This window comes from Patagioenas fasciata, chromosome 4 (genome assembly GCF_037038585.1).
Source record: "Patagioenas fasciata isolate bPatFas1 chromosome 4, bPatFas1.hap1, whole genome shotgun sequence".
Classification (NCBI taxonomy): Eukaryota; Metazoa; Chordata; class Aves; order Columbiformes; family Columbidae; genus Patagioenas; species Patagioenas fasciata.
Genome location: NC_092523.1, coordinates 36,331,790 through 36,358,411, shown reverse-complemented (window position 1 = coordinate 36,358,411; position 26,622 = coordinate 36,331,790). Strand labels below are relative to the sequence as shown.

At 35.4% G+C, this 26,622-nt stretch overlaps 1 protein-coding gene across 19 annotated transcripts in view; it reads left to right on the top strand.

The window, feature by feature from the left end:
* TENM3 (teneurin transmembrane protein 3) overlaps positions 1–26,622 on the top strand; it is a 1,336,783-nt gene that overhangs the window by 598,456 nt on the left and 711,705 nt on the right. For all 19 annotated transcript variants that reach the window (XM_071807653.1, XM_071807652.1, XM_071807659.1 and 16 more), the window contains one exon: positions 22,417–22,503. The gene's annotated coding sequence lies outside the window, so the exon portion shown is untranslated. The remainder of the gene's footprint in view (positions 1–22,416; positions 22,504–26,622) is intronic.

Here is a 26,622-nt window from a genome sequence, read left to right as displayed (position 1 = left end):
AGTCCAGCAAAGCTTCTAGGGTTACAGCTGCCTTCCTAAAGGATACCACAGACACTGGATGCTACATGCTATTTCCGGATTCAGGCAGGCAGTTAAAAACTCCTCATCTCCTCCTAAAATTATGCGTTGTGCAGAACAGAATTCAAGGTTCCCTGGGCCAGCAAAATGTCAAAAATACAGGTTTAAATTTGTAGCTTGATAACAAAAACTGTAGGGCAAGAACAAAAAGGCTTAGCTTTCAACACACTTTTTTTTTTTTCTGTGTAATAACTACATAAAAGTACTACATGTCAGCACCTTTATGTTCCCTGTTTCCTCCCTCTCCCCAGGGCAATTCCCCTGAATAAACAGACATTCTTCTTCCCAGAACATACATTAAACAGAAGGGGAGTGCATCCTCTCGAAATAGCGCTGCAAGAAAAAAAAAATTACTGTCCTCTTCCTCATTTTTGGAAAAAAAAAAAAAAAAAGGCTTATTTCCTCAAGTTTTAGAAATGTTCTCAGAATTCAGATCCCAAGTTGAAGGAGGAACCTTGTTACATTCTGATGCTCTGGCATTTTAGTCCTCTGTGAAAAGTTTCAAACAGCCTGTTCTAGCAGTTCCCCTTGTGCAGCTGTAGATACCTGCACGTAGACTGTGTTTCCCAGAAGTGACTCCCAGCTCAGTCTTTGAGTTTCTTGTGCTTTGTTTTGAAGAACCAAACTTGCCACATCCTGCACCAGGAGCCTTCATTTCCCAGAAAGGGGTCTGAATTCCATGCTGCAGACCAGTTGTCTAAACATTAACTATTACGTATTTAACTTTCAGCCATCTAAGTCACTTCTAAGCATTTTTTTTGACCAATGATCATTATGAAAACATAAGAAAGATCTTTCATCACTAGTAGTAAGAACCCTGTCCGCTGGAGGAAGTTTTCTAAAGTCTTATGGAATGCAAGCACACCCTCTGCAGGGATTTCAAAATCTTACTGGCATCACTTTCATAATAATGACGTTTTGTTATTTTCATGCTTTATAAACCTCTCTGTCGTAGTTATTTTCAGTACTTCTTACCCCTTCTGTTTCTTTCCTCACCCGACTACATTTCTGTTGGCGTACAGAACTCATGTTATTTTCTGCCCATATGGTCTCGGTGAGTTAATCCATTTCTAGATTGTTGCACGTCAGTGCTGAGCACTATCAAATATTTTCTTGTGCATTTCCATCTGGAAGTCAACATCTCACCTCCTGTCTTTCTAATATCTTTTCATAGCAATTTCATAGATTCCTCAGAGCATAGGGAAAATTGAAATTGCCACTTTTTATATTCTGTTTCTTTTGCTTTGCCTCTTGTAGCACTGATAATGTGGCACTGGCAACTGCTGCATTATCATCCCAGACATTTAAATTTATTTTAATTGTATGTGCTAATCAGTGACAATAATATTAAAAGAAAAAGAAAAAAAAAAAAAAGCCTCCAGCTGTATTTTCCTTTAAAAATGGGATTGGATGATTGAGACAGGAAAAGCCTGTACATAGGAATCTGGGAGTTATTTCCAAAAATTAACATTTCTCATTTATAAATAATGTATGTTCTTCACAGTTCAGTGTCCATTGCTTTTGACCATAATAATTTCATAATTTTCTTATTTAAACAAAATAATTATTTGTAATATTGCAATATCGTAGCTGTATTTTACCTTGTGATGCCACAGAACCAAACTGTTCCACTTTCACCCTTTAAAGAAATTTGACAGGATTCATCATTTCAAGATTGCAGTTGTGCTATTTTCAAGGATTCTGTAACACTTTAAAGTTGTATTTTTTATTTTCTTTCTTCCTTTTTGTAACAAAATGTGTTTGATGTACCCAGATTTTTACTATAAATTGAATGTCAGCTTGAGCATCAATCCTTTAAGAATCCTTATATTTTTTAATTTTTATCTGTAATATAAAACATTGATAGAGGCTTTCATGACAATGAGATGAATTAAGCATGACCCTTTAAAAGTTTTGGTGGTTATTCGCATTTTGGTTTTTTTAATTACCTTTCTCTTTTTTATAAATTATGAACTTTTAAATACAGAATTTGACATTTTTGTCATATCCAAATTAATACATCTAAGGAAAATATCTGGGGAATTTCTCCCTATTAAAAGTTAGAGATTCATGTATCATTTTATTTGCTTTTTTGACATCTTAAAATTAATCAAATATGTACACATAACTATTTATTTTGTATTTGGTTTTCATTGTTGAATTTGCTAATATTGTAACACATAGAAATAGTACAGTGATAAATTGTCAAGAGTAGAGCTAATGCCTTATGCCTCATCGCTTGTCAATCGTGGCTGTGAAACCAGAATAGCTAACCCAGAAGAGCGGCTACTTTTGCTTCTTTTGTCAACAGAGAGTATCTTGTCAGAAGCAGCTGCAGTTTCTGGAAGGCTGTACAGATTTCCTGTGGTGTGACAAAGCATGGACATTGCTGGCACGGCAATGGAAACTGCCTCCTCCCCCGCATCCCTAACCCACTCCCTGTTATATCGATATCTAGTTTAAAGTCTTAAGAAATTTTTAAGGCTTTCCTTTCCTTTTCAGGCAAAGGCTGAAGTTAAAAAAAATATTTCTTATATTCTTCTGCTGTATGGATGCTATTCTGATCTTTTAGATCTGTTAGCGACCAGCATAAACTGAATAATCTGCAGCCTGCCATAAATTATATCCAGAGATCCATAGCAGGATCAGTACTAGGGAGATGCAAAGATCACAATACTCATATCCATATTCCTTAGCCACAGTTGGAAGTTTTTTCATATTTGCTCTCATAACCCTTATTAAACCATGTGATTTTGGGGATTATTTTAAAATTTTTCTGATAACACAGACCAGTTGTATAATAGATAATGAAAAAATTTATATCCTTTACATGTTATGAATTATAAGGACATGATTCCCTAAACATACACTTTGAAGCATTTCACAAGTTGTTTCTATGGATTTTTTCTTGCCCATCAAATGTGTATGCTACATAATATTACAAAAACAAGCCAGACTTAAGTGGAATACATCAAGCTATTGTGCATTGCATAGCAAGTTGTAGCATATCTAGCTATTGTTCAGTGTCACCTTATGAAAAATAAACTCTTGTAGGTATATTTATGGCTTTGCATCCAAGTCTTTAATGGAAGGTGAACTGCTTAATAATCAATAACTAAGCCAAACAAGTAGCAAAAATCAAAAGAGAATCTAGTACCTCACAACCTTTAATCAATGTGATACAGAAAATAATCCTTACATTTTTATTCTTCCCAGGCCTAGCATGTACCTCTGCTCTGGTAAAGCATAAGCCACCGAAGGTAATACAAGAATTTCAAAATGCAGGAGCAAAGTGATGATGCTCCAAACATTGCTACAAGAATTTTGTATCTTCCAGGTGTTGCCACTAAAAAAAATCCTGCCAGTTATGGCAAGATTAGTAAGCAGGACAACCTAACAGGAATTTACACTTGATAAAATTAGCACTTAGAAAAAGAGTTGAACTGGAATATCTGCTGAACGACTGAAAATAACATGTAGAAGTCTTGGTCAATAATCTTCCCCAGAATATACATTTCTGTATCTTTTGTCCTAACTATCTTTTTAAAATGCCACCTTCTTTTCCGCCTCGCTCCCTTGGCCTGCTCCTCCTTCTTCCCCTCACCATTCCCCCAGCACACTGATGAACAATTTGTAAGTGTGTAGAAGATAATTCAGCTACAGAACTATGGAGTTGCTGTGATAATTCACTTCAGTGGCAAACAGAAAAAATATTATTTTAAAATCATGTCACTAAAACAGGGAAGAAAACTCCTCAGAAAACTACCTGTACACTCTACCAGGTGCAACTGGGTGACAAACAGTACCGGGGCATGGACAGTAAACATCCCACTTCTATTTCCACCTGCTGGTCCTGAGGCAAGTCTTTCTGTGACTTCTCCTACATCCTGGGATGTGGGTTGTTACATCTGGCTCTCTTATTTAAATGAACACACGATGCATGTTATAAATATCAACTTCTGTAGTGCAAAATACAAGTTTTATGGGCAGTTGCAAGCCATATGTTCTCAAAGAGAATTCTTTTCCAGATGAACTTGTGAAGTCAGTTGGGCTTTTTTTCAAAATTAGTATGTAGCTGCCAAATTGTACATGATATAAATCATTTTTTTTTTCACATCTCTCATTCTATTTTATACAAATCCTAGCGATACTAACTTTGAGTAGCAGATAAATGAGTTCTGACTCCTGTTATGTTAGCATATTTTTATTTAAGTCAAATGGCATTCAAAAAAAGGATATCTTTAATATTTTGTTATATTTGGCTCAATTAAATGAACATGTAAATTTGCTTAGTGCAGAGTAACTAACAGATATAAACATCTGGATTGCTTGAACAGGCAGAGTAGCATTTTGGAATCAATCATTTCTCATAATTTAATGAAATTTGGTTTAGAGGATAACCATGTACTATTATCCGTTACCTCATTCAGTGACCCAAACGATGGCTGCTGCTTACTAATTGGTCCTTATTAGGAGTGGATTTGTGGTGTTTCACAAGGAATTAGAGTGAGAAACCATGAATTTATTTATCATAATTTGCTAAACAGCTCTCAGATGGCCATGTCTTTTGGTAACTGAGTTTGACTATGTATTTGCTTGCTTCATAGATGTCCACAGTTACCAGAATACTACATGTGCAAACCAAGTTCAAGCACCAAAATAAGTGTTTGCAGAATTAAGTCCTTAGTAATGGAAACTTCCATCTACCGTTGCTCCAGCAGACGCTGTGCTGGGTACTGAAATTGTGTTATGGTGGGTAGAATCACGTGAACTCTAATGGAATTGTTGTTACAAAGAAACAGCATCCAACAGTGTGATTTGCATCATGCTGTGTGAGCCGCCTACACTTTTCAGCAGTTGGTTCTGTGTCTGTAATTTATTGCTCTAGAAACCATTATAATAATACAAGAGATGCTGCAGCAAGTGTAGAGGAAAGAACACATCACAGTCAGACTGTAATGACTATTTAGACTATTTAAACTCACTCAGCTTGTTTTACATTAGAAAAACAAGTCCTTTTCAATTACTTATTTGATGCATTTTATTTGGCTTTCTCATCTCATTGTGGTTGAGGTTAAATACACTATTACATATTTTAAGGTAGTTTATGATCAAAACTGCTCAAAAATGGAAAATAAGGCCTAAATATAAAATGGTAAAAGCAAAAATTTCCACTTTGAAGAAAAATTATGACAGATATTATATTTTCTGCATAAAAAATGGTCTCATTCTCATATAAATACTGCACAATGTATGATAAAAATACACTGAAATCTCTCTGTACATCAGCTGTACAGTTCATTGTGTTAGTCTTTTTAAAAACAATGATATTTAATAGATGATGGTTATGGACTTCTTCCTCATTACGTAGGAGAGACATGGCCAGGATGTTTTTTTCCAGCTCAGTCTTTTCATTGGTGTAGTGATCACTGGGGGGCCAATATAAGAAAGAAATGCCTTGAGGTTGCTAAGAATCCCTCTACAGACCAAACTGGGACTTCCAGCTGGTGGCTCAATACCACCTTTTCAGTCTTGATTTAAACACAGGACATGGCCCATAATTTTTATCCTCCGGAATTTTTATCCTACTTCTTTCAGCACACAGCTTCCTTCTGTGTTTGGTACTGTCCTGCAGAATGGAGAACAATTTTTGTCCTTTTATCTTCTGCGGGATAAGAGCAATTGTTTGTAACTGCATACTTCTTCCTCAGGTATCCAAATGCTTTCTTTGATGTGAAGAAGTTACTCTAAACACTGATGTAATCTGTTTTCGTTCCTCGTACTCCATTTCTTCTGACTTGGCCAGTTCTTTCCTCTCTCCATCTTCTGTCTCTTTTCCTAGTTATCTGAAATTCATAATCTAGAGTATAGCTGACAAAACAGTTTTGGTTCTAGAACCGCTTGAACTTTTCTGTAGCAGATTCCTATACTACCCTTTTCCCAAAGTTTTCTTTCTTGTCTGTCACTCACTGATTCCACTCCAGTGAACATACCTTTTCTCTTTTGGCAGAGCTCATTTACAAATCCTAAATGTTCCTCTCTGTCAGTTTACCTCTTTGTCTCTTCTGTTACCGTTGTTCTTCATTCCCAGAGCTCTTTTCTGTCACATCCTTTGCTTCTAGCCTGTTACTACTTTTCCTTAAGCTATTTCTGCATTTCATTCATATTTAATGTTTCCACAGTTCTAACATAAGTATAGTCACTTCCTTAACCTCCCAGCATACGTAATTTCTTCTGCCTGAAATACTCTCTTTTTGAAACCACATATTGCTTTGCTACCATATGCTTGCCCTTTTCTTGGGGATGTTTAGCAGCCAATATACATTTGCTTCTTATCCTTTACCTGCCATGTGAAGTTGTATAAATCTTCAAGTTTTCTTAGGGTTTGGTACAAAAACTACATACACAAAACCATGATGTACCATGTGAAATTGTATTGTAACAAAACCCCAGTATCAAAGATAACTGCATGTGTATGAGAATGCTGGTTTTGATATTTTTCTGGTCTGTTTTCAATATAATAGTACACAGCAATGTGGCAGATAGGAAGAGTAACTGTTAGGACCAAACCTAATTTAATTTTCACTGATATAACCTGAAGGAAACAAAATGCTTAAATGTTACAGCATTTTCACCAGCTCAGTAAGGATCTCTTCAGAAGAATATATACAGACATCAAGGGACTGACCATCTAGAAACCTCAAGGTCAAAATAATATTTTCATCCTCTCATTTATTTGGTGCTTTGTTTATCTCTGAGTAGGTTGTGGGGTTTTTCACACAGATTTTTTTTTTTTTTTTGCAAACATGCATCAAATAGTCTATTTTCAGCCCTTGAGTGCATATATGAAATTTGAACATAAAGTACAGCAAATTTGAAAGAAATGTATATTTAAATTTTAGAGAAAACTAGAGGTGTAGTGTTAGCTTTTGGTCTTCTGACAGAATATAGGGAATTTGAATCATTATTATCCAACTTAAGAGAAAGTTCAGAAATTTACCTATGGATATGTTGTATTCCCTAACAGAGTCTGATTTTATATGAGGTATTTTTCCTTTGAGCACAGCATAAATAAGCAGCAACTTTGTCACATTTTCAAGATCTGCTGGCAAAGTTCAAGAAGCTATAAACTACAGAGAGAAGCAATAAAATAGTAATAAAATCGTTAACATTATCTATAATTAAACAGATTAACAGGCCACATTTTTTGTTGTGGTTTTTTTTTGTTTGTTTGTTTTTTTGTTTTCACTAAAGCATTTGCCATTTATTTAGGAAATTACAACTACCAGTATTACAAGATAGTGCTAACATATTTTGACGACCTTAGAGTTTTTAGGTTTCTTCCTCTCTATGTAAATTTTTTAAAGACTCTCATAATATTCTTTTTGTTTTGCTTGAAATGTGTCACTGGAAATTTTTTCTTTCCTTCTTTACATATGCTTCATTAACAGGTGCTCCAGACAAGCCTGTAATTTTTTCTGAATATTTGTTTAGTCAAATGCATTACTTGAGCAGAAATTGGCTATTGTCTTTCTCTCAGTTAAATTATTAAAATCTTATTTTTATGAACTTGTTAAAATTAAAAGACTTGGTTTTCAGCAGTGACTCCTAGCTTAGAATTCATCTTCAGTGATTTGCTCCTCTCTCTCCCCACCAAGAAATACTTTTTTTGCTTCTGCAGTGAAATCAAAATGCTAGATATTTCATATCAGAATTAGCCTGAAGTTCATGTTTTGTTAGGACTGCTTTGAGTGTAAAAACACTTGTACAGATCGAGCCTTCACTAGTCATTTTCCTAAACTGTTCTGAGTCAACCCATGAACTTTTCTTACACATCAAAGCTTATTTCCAACTGGGCATTAAAATCAGCTTAAGCCATAACAGATTCTGCCTGATGTGGGGCAACATCTGTAACATTTCTAGTACCTTATTGAACTTCTTTTCTGCTTCTTTATCAGCAATTAATGAATGTATGTGATGTGAAATAAAAGCATTTGAATTTCCTCCATGATTTTTACAGGCTACAGAATATGAAGTGTGACTGTATAATTGTCTATTATCACTATGTCTGTTGCAAGTAATTTTTTTTTAATAATGTAATGCACAGCATTTTAAAAATCTTGTGAACTTATTCCACTACTTCAGAATGTTTTTTGCCTTTTGACTTACTATTTTTTTCCTTCGTTTCCTGGCTTAGTTACATCATTACTTCACCTGCCCTTCCTTCTTGGTCATTGTTTTGATCCAATGTTTGTAGTGCAACTGCAGTCATATCTCCAGAAAACTTACGGGTGCCAACAGCTTCTCTCCATTACACAGCCCTTACTCCTTAACCTCTAGTGCAGAGAACTATACAGAGTTTATGAATATGAAGGAATTATGTCAACAGATATCACTATGCCTAAGATCACCAGGTGACTTGAGAGCTCTAGTATGGAGACAGAAGCTAGCAACCTACTGTGCACACTGCTAGTGATTAGAAGGACAGTCTCTTTGGAAGGAAGCTGCCTTTCAACAATCTCTGTTTGACAGTCCTGGTTGAGATGCTAAATGCTACATGATAGAGTGCTGTTATGAAATGGTCTAATCAGTGAGTCAAAAACCAAACCTGTAGTCCCATCCAGCAGTTGCTATGAGGATAAAAATAGTTTACAAAGCAGTTCAAGTACATACAGATACAAATGTGTTTCTAATTTAAGGTGACTCACCATTTTCACATGGATAATCACCTTAATGGCAAAATGATATAATGATTCAAGGCCACAGAGGCCACTGTATCCAGCCTTATCAGAATATTTTCGTTTCAACCCAAAACTTTAATTGCAAATGTTTATCCTCATCTGCTCATTGCTGCTTTTTTAAATCCATTTTGTGACAATCAGTAAACACTTTTTAAAAATTAATGGTGATCTCAGAGCAGGTCAGCTGGCTTTTGGCTGACCCTGAGATGACTGACAAGTGGCAGCATATGTTATGTTTCTAGATCTAGCAGGAGGAGAAAGCTAATGTTATTTCCATCATGATTTGTGGGGCCCAGATTTTTTCAGGCATTCTGTTGACAGAAAGTATCAAATATATGAGCTTTAAAGAATTTTCTTTTAATTTTATTTGTTATATAATGTAATATGACAGTGCCTTTTAATATATAAATTCCTTTAATGGTTAAGATTAACTGTAACTAAGAAATATATTCATTTCATTGTGCCATCAACTTCTCTCCCTATTTTATTCACTGAATCATTTATAACGATCGATAAAAAATAATTGTTCATTACTTGTATCTACAAATATCATTATTGTATATAAGCACTAATAATTGCTATGTGATTATGCAGCCTGAGCCTGCATCTGTCTTAACATCTTTTCCTCACCTTGTGAACCATGCTGATATTGTCAGTTTTTGTAATGCAGTGGTGTTTAGTGATCACTCTAAGTTTCAGTGCTCTTTTGTGGTGTGAATTCTCCAAAATCAAAGACAGTCCATATGCCAGAAAGCTTAAACACATGCTAAAACACAGCTGACAAGCAGAACCAATGATCACTGCAGAGAGAAAACTAAGTGAAAATACTGCCTTATTTTTATTATTCAAATAGAATGTGGCCAGTTACCAGATTGCCCTTTATCGTCTGGTAATTTTCCATGAACACTACAGTAAGCAGAACAGGAGTCTTATTTACTGCACAGCAATGACTGCATGGACTGTTTCTGTGAGGATGTCTTTTATATAGGATGTTCAGTGGAAATGGAGATACAAATGATGAAATCAAAATGAACAGTTGCATGATGAAACCTGTAAGCATAAATACGATGATTAAAAAACAGAAGAAAATGTTTAGTGGTCACCAGAAATAAGGAATTGTGATTTGGATAGAATCATAAAACAGGTCTTAGTAATGTGGTTTTGATTGACTGAAGTTACTCAGTGAAAGGGAGAGTGCAACTGGAAAAGAGCTGAGGATTTAGATCAGGCAGTTAAGAAACATGAAATGTAAAATAAAGCAAGAGGGGTAAGTAAGGAAGGAGAAAGAAAGAGAAAAGGAACTATTTCTTTGGCTTTGAGGAAGGCAAACACACAAAGTATGTAGAGTAAAATGATGCCCTTTTTCCTCTGAGGAAATGCAAACATGTTAACTGTGACAAAAAAGGAGTGACTGTCTGCTGTGGTCTCTGCCTAGTTCAGAAATGAAAAATATGTGTTTCTTAAGATTATAATTCAGGTAGAAAGGGACCTTAGGAGGCCCGAATTCAACCTCCAGCTCAAAGCAAGGTCAGTTATGATTTCAGATTAGTATTTTAATAATTCACATAAAATTATCTATAAACCAGTTCTAATAATCTCAGATCAGAAGATGAGACCTAGTAGTACTCCTGTCATAGTTTAGAGAATCTATACCATCGTATATGTGATGCTCCTCTAGATGTACTTGCTTGTAACAGCTAGCAGACATTCCACTGATCTTTTTCATTGTTAAATTTTCTGGTATAAAAGACACAATATCTCACAAGCAACTCCTCTAAGTGAGAATGGATTGTTGTATATCAAGGTGTGCAAGATTCTTGAGCTCCAAAAGAGACTCAACAAGGCATCTAAAATACAGTCTGACTGTATTATATCTATCAGGTCTATCAGCTGTAAAAGAACTAGGCAATGACATGTCATATCCTGTTCTCTGCCTTCCTTCTGTACCTACTTAACGTCTGAATTACTTATAATGCATTAGACTGAATACTAAGCAAGACATGATGGAGAGAGATGGAAATATGGGAAAGTTCAAGGAATGAATGAGACGTGCTAGTCAAAGCAAGACAAAGTCCAATGGCAGAGTTCAAGGGAACAATATGATTATATTGGTCGATGTGGTAGGAACTAGCCTCAGACAGTTGCAGCCTAACTATGGGCAATTTTTTTTGTGTTTATTGTAGAATGTGGAAAAGAAATACTTTAAACAGGATTTTTGAAGGACAAAATGATATCTTCATAGTGCATGGCAGAAAACAGGGTGGGAAGAGGCAATGTCAGAATTTTACTGGTCTTGCAGAAAGATGTCTGCAAGGGACTCATTCATCCACATAACTAGAACTCTTACTCAGTCTCTTTGTACTGAGCCCTTTCACGTCAAACATAGCAAACCTTCAGTGACCCTCTTTGCCACCCTTTATAGTGTATGTGGTGTGTTAAAAATGTATCTCTTCCTGAGTCTAGTGAAGTCACACACTATTTATAGCACAACATCTGATTTAGTCTGGTGAAAGTCTTTTGATTGGACATCTCCTTGGATGTTACTCAGTTTTGATTGTATGTATGCAGCTTACACATCGTGGAGGATATTTCCACAGTTCTTTTTTCTAAGAACTGTAGTATATTTTTACAACATCCACTATCATGGAGTTTTGATAGAATCCTTACATATTTGTTTTTTTGAAAAGAACACTCCGTGTGTAGAGCCAGCCACTGTTACACAACCTCTCTATATCTATCCTGCTGGAGTGTTATGTAAATAATAACACAAGAAATAAAAAAACAGTGCCTCTGCCAGTGGGTGACTAATGCACCACCTTCTTATTCAAGGAAAATTATTTTGTCAAAAAATCCTCACCACCTCTTTAAAGTAATCTTACTACAGGTTTTCATTGTTACTTGTAGAAATGGATCTTTAAAAACCTACAGATACAGCATAATTCTCTTTATTGTTAGAATGGCACCAGTCTTGCTAGAACTGCACATTCATGCAGGCCTCGGTTTCCCAGCCTTGTTGATGATGATTTTAAAGGTCTCATCACACTAGCAGGTAGATTCACTGAGTGAATGGGAGCATATTCCTGACTAGACTGTTTTGCTTAGTGGAAAAAAAAAAAAAAGTGTGACAGCAGCTCACGACATCTTAAAAATTAACTCCTCCTTCCACAAATAACCAAGCAAAAGAGAAAGGGGCTTTCTCATTCAGGCCTTCATACTGAGATCTAAAGCCTTGTTTACAATAAATAAATACATTTAAGGAGTTATCAGAGGACTTCAAAATGCTGTAACACTACAAGTGTATCTTTATGTCCAGTTTGTCTTTATCATAGTTATCATCTGACAAGATTACAAAAAGGTTTGTTTGTCTTAGCTCAACCTCAGAATACCTTGTAAACCTCTTTACACTTCTGCATATCTCAGCTTCCCCATGTTTGAAACAGAATGATAGCTCTTCACTGACTGAGGGACACTTGTGAGGTCATCACTGTTTGTCACATGGTTTTTATGACAATCACCATGAAATCGTACAATAAAAATCATGTGAAAATTTAAAACTATGCAGCTTTTGGTTGAAGAGAACACTTGACAAAATGGAAAATGTCCCTAATACATAGCACAGATATCCTGTGACTAAAATACACATTGAAGTATAAAAAGGATAGAATGCAAACAGTATCTAAATGATTGATTAACATTTCTAAAAAGAAAATTAGCTTTTCTTTTAACTAATGACTAAAAAATCTCTTAAACCAAAGAACAATTCACTTTAAATGTCATGGTATAATAATTCAAACAATAAATTCAACTATAAAAGGAATTTTCAGTTGAAAGTCCACATGCCTTTCTGCTGATGATAAAGAGAAACTGCTTTTTATGTGAATAGCAGTCAATAACAATGAACTTTTGCTTTATTTGCTCTTTGGCAGAGCAACTGTAGTTTTCTTTTGTGTGTTTCATGTCTGGGTCTTGCACTTTGGTTTTGTTGTTGCTATTTTTAATGGGAGTGGAAGGAGTCTTTATTTGATGGTCTACATATTATAAAACTATACACCAAATTATCACTGCTGACTATAGAAATTATATTTCCTTCATGTGATAGTGCAGTTTGGGATTGGAGACAACTCGGGGACCAATGGCTAAAAGCATAAAATCCAAAGAATTCTAAAAGAATATTTTTTTTCTGATCCTCAAAAGATGGCTATAGAATATTTTTTTTTGCCACTGAGGCATCTTTGAGATGTGAGAAACATTAACAATGAGGAGGGCTTTAGGTCAGGATCACTCTGCATCATGGATGGCATTATCTGCTGATTTAGCTGAGCTGAAAACTGCTGAAAAATAATCCTTTTTGTGCCCTTGTCAGTGGCTTTGGCCTAGAGTAATAGAAAATCAGCTTTACCTGAGTCAGATAATCATTACAAAATGAATTTGGTTCTCGACTCACAGAAATAATTGGAAGAAAAAATATATTTGATAGGTGTGATGAATATTATTTCAAGTTCAAGCTTACTGAGATGTATAAAATACTAAGTGCTGCTGGTAATTGAGCAACTCTATGCAACTGTAAATTAGCTGCTTGAATTGAAAATAGATGATTACTGAAAGCACTTTTTCCCCTATAAAACTTGCTGTTCTCCTTTTCCTTAGCATTCACCAGGGGCATTCAGTTAATCATACTGAGGTCTCTCCCTTAGTGCTGCAGTAGCTGATTACCCAGCAGGAGGGGCAGTTCCAGCAGGGTAAGTCAGAATGGTGTTGGTCGTTCCCTGGGGAGGGACATCCTGTAAAAACACCAAGGTTGAGAACTGTCATATTCACAGCAGTAGGTGCATTTTCCTCAGAAATTAATGGAGCAAGCTGGGCAAAAATGTTTTTAAACTACATCTTCCCTAGAGTAAGATGCAAATTCAAAGCTCTTTTGAAGCATTGGAATGAAAGTTGAAGATAAGACTTTTTAGTTTTTGACATTGATGATATAGGCAGCACTAGCACTACGAATATTAAATTGAAATGGAGGATAAGTGGGGCAGATGTTATTCAAGCAGCTCCCAAACAGTCCTAACTGTTTCAGAGCTAGTTTAGCTAAGGTACTTGTAGTTAGGATTGTTATTATTGCAGAATACCTGTCATAGATTTCATTCCTTCAATTTTTTATTAATTGATCGACAATGCTGGGTTTTTTCCTGGAAAAAAAAAAGCATTGAAAGTAATCTTGCCAGCCAGACTCCCATCCAACAAAGAGGGTTTGAAAAAGGAGTGAAGCTTTGAGATGCAGGATTGTTTTTCAGCAGCAGTCTATGTGCCATTCTGCAGCAAGCAGCAATTTTTGGCTGCTTTCTCGATTGTAGGCAATGCAGCACCGAGTGATTGCGATCTGTTTACAGAAAGATTTTACGGAAACATTGAGAAAAGGCATAAGAAGAGTCTGTTTATTCTGTAACACACAGCTTCTACAGATTTCTTACTAATAGAGCCAGATAAATCCTCAAGTATCGTCTCTTATAGACTATGTCAGGCTTCTACAACCTGGTTGCAAGTTCCCTCTCCCACGTGTTTTCAGCTCCTATGATCTTGCCCTCTTTTCTTTGCTTCAGCTCAGTGTTACATTTTGTCCTTCTCATTTGATTCCTCTCAAAGCTCTTACACTGTGTCTGTTACCACTGGATTATAAGAACATGAATGGCCAGACCTGAAATCTACCTAGCCTAACATACTGTCTCTTTGTGGTCAATACCAGAGACCTAGGTAAGAGTTGAAAACAAAATGCAAAGGAGGAAAACAAAACAAAACAAAACAAAACAAAACAAAACAAAAAAAAAAGGAAAGAAAATTTTCTCCATTAATGTCTTTCTAGTCTCCAGTAATACCTAGCTCAAGGACTTCCTGTATGTAAGAATATTCCATTAAGCTTACACAGTCAGACTTCATTCCTTCTTTAATCAAAAGGCCCTGCTGACCCTAACTGGCCATCCACTCCCTATAACAGAATTTCAAATGTCACTGAAAATGTGCAGAGACACAAAGCTTGGTTTTCATTTATCCATATTTTTATTGCATCCGTCCAGTAATTAGTATCAAGTAAATACTATTACAAAGTCAAATCTGTAGTTAAACTAATGACCTTTAAAATCATCCTAGCATACTCTATAAGTCATTAACTTTCATAAAATATTACCCCCAATTTTACTTGTCACCGTATCTGTGGAACCGTATCCATCTGACTTCTATTTAATGCATACACATATCTGATAAACCAGAAATGAAACCTTCAATATTAGATTTATTTTTAAAATCACTCTTATTTCCTGTTTCTTCTTGGTATACCTAACATGTTTTCATATCCATAAATCAAATGTAGTCTGATATTTCTAGAAAATGGGAACAGCGTATGAGATGACAAATGTGAAAGGTGATGTCAGTTAGGAGTTCTGTGTCACCAAACAGTATATAAATACTGGTGTCATATCTCCAAAAGTCAAGTGACAAAGCTTTCATTGTTCTTTAATAGGACCCAGTTGTTCATGAACATATGGGAAGCTAGCTTATTAATAAAATTTTTCTTCCCTAGTCATCTTAATTCTGCCAGATTGTAAATTACGCACCCAGAGTGAATTAGAGTTAACTCGCTATTTCCACATATTCTGAGAGAATTGTTCTATAAAGAAATTAACCCAGGAGGTTTCTAGCTTCTCTCCAGACATTTGCCTAGGTAAATTCATTGCATACTTCCAGCAATGTGCTTAAGGATAAATATACTTTAAAACCCAGTGTGAATTAACAGGAGATTGATATGTTGAAACAAAAAGGATCTTAGTAGGCAGAAGATCTCAAGCATCTAATCAGCCCACTCAGAGAGGGAGACAGGTCCAAGCCAAAACTCTAGACTCAAAATTCCCTAGTCCCTAGCCTACTGTATTTTGCAATGCAAACCTGAGCAAAATTTTGTAGTCTGAGATAATTTCTTTTAACACCTTTCAATTAATTCTAATTTAAATTGTAAAATAAATGTTGCATGAAAGTCCACGTGTATATTAAATATTCACATTTACACTGGTTCTTACGGTAAAGGAGTATACGGTCCCTGACAGCAACACCTTTTAATATATTGCAGTGTTTAAATTTAGATATTTGAGGCTCCCACTAGACAACAAGTTATTAAAGCATCTGCCTTTCCATAAGCCATTCTGTTCTCTGCCATTCCACATGTCCTTTTCTACTTCACCAGGCAAAATTGCCCAATCTAAATTTCAGCTCAAGTGTTTGATGGCTTTCACGCTGAGCTCAAACTGTTAGTGCTTCCCTGAGAGAATAGAATTGAAATGGGATTTAATCTAAAATAACAAAATAGAATAAAAGTTTTACATATAAATAAGTAATGCCCTGTATATTTTTATGCACACTTTTCTTTTCTGGATTTTACATGCAGTGAAGTTAAATGTTAAAATGCATAGATAACCCAAAGCTGACAGAAAATAACATTAGTGCATGTTGCCTGTGTGTTCAATTAATGCCTGTCCTAAAGAATATTTTAATTCAAATCTATAGTAATTGTTACTACAAAATTTATTGCAAAAAATAGTATTTCTGTTGCTACCTTTGCCTCAGACTCCATGGTGATTGTTTACTTTTTTTTTTTTATAATGGTATTTTCAAATAACCTTCCACAGCCATTACAAGTACATTATCTGGTATTTTTGATACTGATAGTTGGGATTTTTTTATGCTCACTCTTCATGGAAGAGTCATGTTTGGAGCTAGTTTTTTCATATAACGTGAACAATTCACTTTATAGTAATAAAATTATGAACTACTTGTTAACAATAGATATTTCAATATTTAATGATGGATTACTGAAAATAATTCTGGACTTCTGCAGTAAAAAATTACGGGTTTGACTCCTAACTAAAATCATGAAACAGAACAGGGTCAAGCTGTTGTCACTTACCTTGCCATTTTTCCCACATCTAGATAAATGACCGTTAATCACAGCTGCTCAGATAACAAAGGCTTTAGTTTTCTTGCCGTAGGTGTGGCAATGAAGGCTTACCACACAGTGGGGAGCAGCATCACAAGCAGGTTGAGGGAAGTGATTATTCCTCTGTGTTCAGGACTTGTGTCCAGTTCTGTCCACCTGCTGCAAGAGAGAATAACAAACTGAGTATGATGTACAAAGGGAAGCTGAGGAAAGTGGGTTTCTTCAGCTTGCAGAAGAGAATGCTAAGAGACGATCAAATTACTGTTTTCAGCTAGAGCATGGTGGAGAACTTGCATCTCAGAGGTGCATAGTAAAAGGACAAGAGGTAATGATCAGCACCAAAAAAAGTTCCAAATAATGTAAAGATTTTTTTGTTTTGCTTTGGCCAGTCAGGAGGAGGCGAAGCTGTGTAACAGGGTGCCTCAGATATTCAAAACTGGACTGGAAAAAGCCCTGGGAAAAATGTTAGAACCTTGGAGTAGGGGATTGGGCTACATAATTTCCAAAGATCCCTTCCAACCTAAACTGTTCTGAGATTTTGTTCTGTGATTCATCCCACAAATACATTTATAAGAAAAGTCTTTGAAACCCAAAATTTTCACTCCAGGATTCACACCATTAAGAATGTCTTCAGTTACTGATTCTCTTTTTTAACTCCATGGCTCTGTTCTGCAATCTACACACTGTAGATAATTCATCTTCATTGTATTTAGGCTTTACTGTTCTAATTGTTTGATTTGATACCCAGCCATTGTGGATGTCATACTGTAATAGGAAGGCAAACTTCAAACATTCCATAAGGCAGTCATTTTTCCAGATATTAAATATGAGCATAATTTTAGGAGAACAAATGTTTAGCTATGCTGTATATGACCTGATAACTGTGCATATATAGGTCCAAACCACTGACTGCCAAACTTAATACAGTTATATGTGTCCCATATCACTTAGACAGACATGAGATGAAACTTGTGTGTGGAATAACCAGCCTTCCATTTAACTGTGTGAATTACAGATCGAACACTGGAATTCGAAAAGCTATAACCTTAGGAAGAGTTAAAAAAAAAAAAAAAAATTAAAAAAAATTTCGTTGTTCACTATGACAGGATAACATCATAAATTCTTCACCGTGCAAAGTGGCAGAGCATTTTCTCAAGAGGCTGAGACTTGTTAATGAGCTGATCATGAACTGCCATTAAACTTTAAACTGTGCAAGGTTAAAATTCCGATCATATCTAAATTTACTTTCTGAAAGAAATCTCCCCTTTCACCAGAAGACTGTTTTCAAAATATTTTCTTTTATACTCATCAGCTGGTGAAGTGTGAGCCTATAACATGGCTATTTCATTAATTGTTAGCTAATTGGACTGTTTAACCATACTTTTTTTTCACGGAAAACAAATTTAACAGAACACAAATAAATTATCTCTAACAGAAAACAAATAAATTATCTCCAACAGAACTGTGCCCCAGAAATTTATCTAATTTTTTAACTTCACCCAAATTCCAGAACTGGAAATGTGAAGTTGTTTCATTTTACAGAGTAAAATCAAAGTCATGCCATCTGTTACTTCTGTGAATTTGAAAAGGTAGCCATTTATTTCATCAGTCATTTATATTTCCTGCTCATGCTTGCTCAAGCAGAGTCCTGTGAGGTGAGATGGTTCTTCAGCCTTTGGCAGTGAGCTCGAGGGATGATTTCCAGCCTGGGAGCCAGAGCAGCAGAATCCCAACAGGGCACAGTTTCTCCTGTCCACCAGGATACGACATAAAGGTGGAAGGCTGTTCTAAAAAGGACCACTATCAGAAACAAAGGACAATGATAAAACTAATCATCATCCATTCTATTGTATTTCCTATATTTAGCAATACACTATACATGCTGTAGGTGGTATAAACATACCATATTTTCTAATCTGGAAGGTGTCGTGAGTCATTTTTTCTTATCTACTCTGTAGCTTTTCGCAGCTTGGCCCATACATCCCACTTGTGCAAAACTCCAGACTTCAGTGAAACATCATTTCTTTTCCAGCCAGTAATTTAACTTTCCAGTGGGCTGGTAAGATGGGCACTTCAGGGAATGGTTTGATTTTCCTGATGCGAAATGTCTACATAGAGCAAATGTAGTAAGTGACTTACTACCTTTGGCTACCATGCTCAGCTGATGAAGCCGAGCTGAAGTATTATTACCTTCCTTGATGACATGGAGTCATTAAAATACTTCTCTGTGGCTTGAGATATCATTTTAACACTCACAGGAAATAAGAGTTTTAGAAAGTGTGGTGTTGTCAACTTGTATATTGTCAGACACACAGCATGTACCTGCAAACTTCATTGGAATGGTTTCACTTTGTGAGGTGTGAACAGTGCGAAGACCCCATAAAATGTATTCTGAAAAAAAGAAACAAAACCATAACTGTAGTAAAGAATCAGAAGTCATAATTCTGTTTCTGGTAGAAATGAGAATAATGGACATTCTTCTTGAAGGAGGATTATTATTTACCCCTTCTTCTCTACTTTATGTTCCACATCTGTGAAGCACAAAATCACAAAAATTGTCATTAATTTATTTAATGTACAACCTTTCGGAGCCTTCAGGACAGTTTAAGTTGTTGGGTTTTTGTTTGGTTGGTTGTTTTTTAATTTTTCCATCATCTTTTATTATTCTACTGAGTTAACTGTATTAATGAAGAATAAAGTGTAAAAAATTAGACATGGTTTTCATAAACTTTTTAAGGACATCTTAAGGATACTAATATAATTTTTATATTAGTGTGTATTGAAACAATGTAGGCAGGTGAGTAGAAATCTCACAATAATTGTATGTGTGACCCTCAGTGTAGGCATTTTTATTATTTTTCTTTTTCTGCATAACCTAGCATATTGCCCACTTCCCCCAATTTTATTAATATCCTGTGGATACATGGCTTATTTGAAGCTGAATGGAAGTCCACAAACTCCCAATTATTTTCGATTTTACCCTTGTTTGATTAGAGTGCTATTGTCTGTAATTTTTACACTTTTTTTCGAATCTTCAAAGTGCATGATTCATGCCTTGAAAATGGGTTGTTTTGTGTTTCCCAGTGCTGCCTTTTTTATCCCTGCCAGTTATAACCTGATAACCTGATTTCATACTGTGCTTTAGCACAACAATACAGTCATCAAACTAAAGCAACACAGTAAGTGGGCACATTAGCCATCATTTTACTTGATCACTTGGGAGAGATTAAATTTATTCATTTTCAGAACAGATAATGAAATATTTAAAACATGTTAGAGTAAACGGTAGCAGCATTTTGAAGTTCTGACATGCTCTTTGCCAAAGCAGTGTACTATATACTGCACATGTAAGACTCTTGTGCAGATGTTTGGGAAATTTCTGCAGGTTTGTTTTTTTTGGTTAAGCTCATTTGCATTTAGTTTATCTAAAGTGAAATCCATTCAATTTTATTGAACTGTAATTCTGGTAATTTACAATATTTACATGCTGTGGTTAGATTGAAATCAGTCCTTAATTCAAATTCAATCTAAATTTACAGCATAGTAATTAGGGCTTTGTAACTGACACCAGGGGCCTATTGATTTAATGAAAAACTTAACCTTACAGTAAGTGTTTAATTAGTTGCTGCAGTAGATTCCGCGCTGTCCTAAATTGTGGACTTAAGAGAATTAGGTACTAATTTAAATTACATTACTATATAAAGATCAGAATTATTTTTTAAAAGAGCATGTAGCCCTACAGATGAATTAATTTCTCAGTCTTTGAAAAGGATAACAGAAAAAGACAGTAATGAAAGCAGTTGCCTACACTGCTTGAATTCAGGTAAAGACAAGATAGGTATCCTGGAAATTACTGTCTACCTCGGTGAAATACTGATTTAAAGAGTTAAAGAAAAAAAATAGTCAGTGAGACTTTCTTCATGGACATTTTCCCCAGAAGATAAAATATGATATAATATATATGACTACATATCGAAGGTGTCCACTTGAAGCTGAAATGAAGAAAAAAATCTAACTATAAAGCCCAATATGTTTGTATTCATGACTGAATAGATATGTGACAGAAAATTACTGTAAATATCCATTTTATACACAGAAAATGATATTTTCATTTACAGAATACTCCGGTATAGTAAGCAGATATTGTATTTCTATGGTTCTAAAAAATATCTCGATCAATCCCATAAGTTTGCAGATTTAGAAAGAAAGAATTACCAAGAGCAGCAGGTGTTTCTTCCTATTTCTCCCCATTTTGTTATCACGGCTTGATACAGCATGGATACCCAGTCACAACCTAGAAGTGCCTCTGTTATTGTCCAGATCTGCCATTAACATTTTGGCTTGATGTATAACCACTGGAACAAATGACAGTTCCTTATCAACATGTGAGTCCACACTTACTTCTAAGCCCTCACTAGTAAGATTTACCCTCTTTTACTGGTTAGTAAACCGTCCTGGAGCAGCAGTGACATTAAAGCTTTTTGCTTTGTTACCCATGTGTATGCTCCTGATCCCTGGCAAACATGAAATATTTTGTAGTAGGTACTCCTAATACACAAATTTTTAATGAGCCATAAATTTTATATCCCTAGAGGATCATCTAGAAGGTCAATATGGATTTTAGTAATTGTGATTCTAATTTATATTTGCCTAATCAACCTGAATTCATCACCATTATGTCCTGGTTTTGTTACCTGTTTGCACCCTACACTTGACTTTGTGGGGAAAGCAGAAGAGAATGTTCAGGTAAGCACTACTGTACTATGTTGCATATACATAGAGACCAAACTAAAGTTAAAGAAAGGCCCATAAATTTGACATTCCTTGGCTTTTTTTTTTTTTTTTTAATGAGGCCCTTAAAGGCCTTTTCTTAGGGGGACTGGAGAATTTCTGCCCCTGAGAAACTGAGCCAGTAACCCTACTCGTTCACTCGCTTCCTGCTTCTCGGTTCCTAGAGCAAGAGGAAAGGATGTCTGCTGGTACTGCTCCTTCTGTCTGGCCAAGAACAGTGCCTTCAGCGACAGGGGAAGTGTGAGCAAAAAGAAATCATTTAAGGTGAAAGTAGCTGAAGATCAGGAGCCAGCCTAAACTCCATCCATTCCTTTCCTGTTTTCTGTACCTGCACTGAAATACCATTAGGAGCTAGCTCAGCCAGTGGCAATGCTATGGGAACTATTATGGCAGAAAGGAAGAAAGAACTGTGATAGTTTGCAGAATTGTATGTTTTCTGGGACAAAAAAAAAAGAGGGTAGGAAGGTAATGTGAGACATGGATTCCTGCAGAAAACTAAACTTTTTTTCCAACACTTGGTAACAAAGCAATTGTTAGATAAAAAATGATTTTTTTTTCCTAAAAATAATGGTCTGAAATATGCTTTATAATAATAAAGTAAAACAAGATAAATATAGCAATAACTTAATACTCACAGCACAGACATGAAGTAGTTTACACATATAATACTAAGGTATAGAGAGACCTTTTTTTTCTTTTCCAATTTCACAAGCAGTATGTAGCAATCTGGAGTATCTAACTTCTCTAACTGATTTCATAGAATGTAACATAATAGAAGCAATGAGGCTGGCAATCATGGATGTAAAATCCTTCTTTTTTGTTCTGTTTCAGGAACTACACTTCTCCATGATAGGACCTTTTAACAATTCTGTTTGGACAACATCTCTACTGAGCTGCCACTCTGCTGAGTAAGGCCTGGTATGAAATTCAATTTCAATATATTTCTGAATAACATACTTACTTCAAATAAACTCCATGTGCTTTACTAAAAGTTTTAATTATTTTACTCAATTTGAAAGATATCATTTCTTTCAAAAGTAATAGAATTTTATTTTTGGAGTCTCCCCTGTTTGTTTTTTTTTTTAACCTGTCTGTTTTCCTGGTCATGGCTTATCAGGAACATTCCCTGTTCTTAAATCTGGACATAGTAATATTCACATACGAGATTTTTACACAAAAGCCATGGAGCTGAGGAATCTGCCAATATACTGTTGGGGTATTTTACCTGTTCTAGTAAGGAGGGGGGAAAAAAAATTTTATCATTGTCTTTTTTGCCTGCTGGTGAAGAAAGGCTTAAGTAAAACAAAGGTACAAGAGGACAGGTATTGAACTACCTCAATATTTTTTGTAAAAATATCTAATCTTACTTTATTATTTTAGTCAGCAAGGAATCACTAAAATACATTAAACCAATTTATTTTCCTGTAGTCATTGAGTAAAACAAGAATAGAAAGTAGAAGTTTTGGTCCTGGATTTGGTCCTTATAGGCTAAGCTACGCTGCTTCTTGATCTTTATTGTTTTAATGAATAAGTCTGCGCAGTGTCACACCGAACACTTTCTATATTCAGAAAGGATAAATGGCTTCTGCCTGAATTAGCATTACAACAGAGTGACACATATCACCATCAAAAACAGTTCTCAAAACCAGAAGCCAATGTGCAGCTTCTTGGGCAGGTCAAAATCACAACTGTAACAAGCAGATTAGTTTCAAATCTTGTTATTTTGAGGAAAAAAAGGAATTTTTTTTTTCAAAGATAGGAAAAGGAATACAGCCCCTGAAGAATTTTAACCCATTTGAAGTACTGTGGTGCATGTGAAAGAAGTAAAGACAGAGAAGGGAAATGAGATGCTGTGTCTGTGATCAGATACACAAAACTGAAGCAGCCCTGGGAAAGCCCAAATAAAGCAGTGAAATCTAAATAATTGTGTATGTGGAAACTAACATCAGAAAAGTGAGCAGTTCCCATCTTTAAACATACTCTGTCTTAGCCATGTTTTCCCACTAGTAGTCCTCTGTGATATAATTCTCCTAGAAAAGGGAGACTGAAACAAAAGATATTTACAGAGTCCTAGAACCACTCTCAACCTACACTGCTTTTGCCAATGATTACTTCTTTTGATGAGTCAGCACAGCTTATCAGCAAAAGCAACTTCATTGATCAATACGATAAGAGTGATTTCAGCATGGAAATTGACCATTTATTTTTACTCTGTCATTCTTTTACCCTTTAGTAGGTTAAAACATAATGAAAGTATTTTATAATATTGTGGGTAATTCCTAGCAGTTTGCAGAAGTAGACTCAGCACATTCAACTTTTTTTTATTTTCTTGCATAGAACTACCAGATTACAAGCAACATTACCATAATCTCCATGGGCTGATCTGAGGAATAGTCCCAAGAAAAATAGGTGAACTGGAGGATCTCTGTGTCCTAATGATTCTTAACTTTGCAATATGCCCTTTTAGGAAATGCAGTTGAAGATAACTTTCATTTACCACAAGGTGCTAAAAATTTTGCTGAATTTTGGCAGATGGCCAAAGTGATAGTGTAGCTTTCAGGACAACAGAATAAAGAGGTTGTTGAAAGACATTTTTTGTTTCTTCAGTCTCCATGTTTACTGGAATGGAGAATACAGCCGCCTTTGTTAGGGAACACAGCGAATTCTTTCAGAAACAACAGATCATTCTGTCATTATGAAATGGATAGAGACACAAAATAAAAATTAAATACATGCTTCTCAAGTTGTCAATATATTTCAAGCTATATGCTCAATCTGTAATGAAATTTTGTTTATATATAGCAGAAAGAAAAAAAAAAAGACAGTTATTTGAACCAGCATAAGAAATGTTTGTGATTTCCTACCTCAGAAAAAGGCAGATTCATGTCGTGACTCTCGGTGACATTCCACAATTCATGCCATGACAACATGCTCTCTGGTTTTGAAAGGTTAGTCACCACCCAGTACGGGATGAAAGGAAGGGAAAAGTGATATTATGTGACATTTAAGGGTTGCATTACCCTGCTTTCTCTCAGACTTTAGGATTTTAGGGCTGCCCATTTCTTTTTCATATAAAACAAATCTGTACTGAAACAAAAGTACTTTTAATAGAACTTAAAAATTGCTCAGAAGGTAACGAAACAACTTATTCCTGAAACAAAATAGCCCTGTTTCTTTTGGGATACTTTCAGACATGTCATGCACAATTCAAATAACAGCAAGGAAAAGGAACACATTTTTTTCCTCTGTGGTCTGATTGTCACTTTGCTAACTCATATTTTGGAAAACAAATTCAGTTTCCTTCTGTTCCAGCTCAGAAGAGATCTGAATAGATACCTGCTCATTCCAGGGGAATACCCTGACTCCAGAGTTTGCTGGTGTCAATTGCTCTTGACCTTCACCTGTTACTTTTGTTCCTTCTGCTAAGTGAATCTAGAGTGACTGCAGTTGAGTGCCCTAGCAACTGTCTTGGCTTTGTGTCACCGAATGTATGCAGCTGTTCTAGATAAAATTAAAATTACTTAATTAAGTAACATAATTAGATAAGCAAAACCAAAGAACCCCATCCCAAACCTACTGTAAAGATTCAGGCTTGGTATGAGCAGACACCAAAGCTATCCTGAAGTCTGACAGGTGACACAATGTGATTTATGCCAGTCCTGTGTTATCGGTGTACCAGGAGATCCAGCTTCTTTACAGACCTTAGATTCTGTAGGAACAGAACACTGTGGAGAAAGCAAAGACACTCTTTTAGACACTACTGTGTTACGATTTTCAAAGCTTGTAGATCATTTGGAACCTGAGATGCCAGCATTGTTCATTTCAGCTTGCATTTGAGCTAAATCTTAATAAACTTCAATCCAGTTTTATTTGAAACTCTTCATGGAAAGGATGTATACAAATTTAACATCTAGGGTTTATTTAAAAAAAAAAAAAAAAGTCCTGCCATTTGTAGTTTTCTAATGGAATATCCTGTAGTAACATTCATGTTCTAGCCTTCAAAAATTTACAGGCTTATTACATAAGGTTCACGGAATTGTATTTGTTGTGACTTAGCATCTTACTACTGTCTGTGAAGTGCCCTTGATGTCATAAAATTGTTTGCGTTCTCAAGAACAATGCTCTGTGACTGGAGAAAGGATTTTTTCCTTTATAAATGGATCATTTTGTTGTCATGAAATATCATTGAACTAGTAAACATTATAATAAAACTAACATGCCCTTCTGCTACTGCCAGTCTCTCCCACAAAAGTACACATCAGTGTGATAGGAGAATGAAAGCCAATGTGATATGATAGGTTAAGGGAACATGGATATATAATTTCTGGCTGGTGCCAGTTTTTGTCTATAGTCAGGCAATTCTTTGTATTTTCTGATACAAGAATTTTCTACTTGTATTTGCATGAAGCAAGTCAAAGACAAGGAGAGTGTAACAGTTTCCTATCTTAAAACATAGTAAATGCTTTCCCAACCTTATATTAAGTTAAACAGTGCAAAGCTTTACACAAGATCATAAATGTGATCAAATGATGAGTGCTTTACCCTCCATTTTTAAATTTGTGCCACTTCTGCCCAAGGCAGAATCAGAACAGTTGAAAGTTCAATTCACAAAATAGAAAAAAAGGCAGAAATATTGCAGAACACCTCACTGTATAGTTTATGCTAATAGCTGCTTTTGAACATCTTTTGCATTTTCCGTAAAGTCCCACCAGATACATATACATATATATGTATGTATATTTATATATTCCCATACATTCCCCGTACCTCTGCTCTTAAAATGGAATAATAACTAAAAATACATTGTAGTATTTAAAATTTAATGAAGAATTTTTGTTCAAACAGTGAAATCCTAAGAACTTATTTTTACAATAAAATATTGCTGAAATCATTCCTCCCAAGACAGTACTAAAAAACATTTTAGATATGCTTTTAATAAAGATGATGTAAAAACAATTAGTAGTTTATCCTATATTTATGTCAAACATCTAAGCTTTTGAGTGGTGAAGGAACACGCAGGTCGACTCAATATGAGTG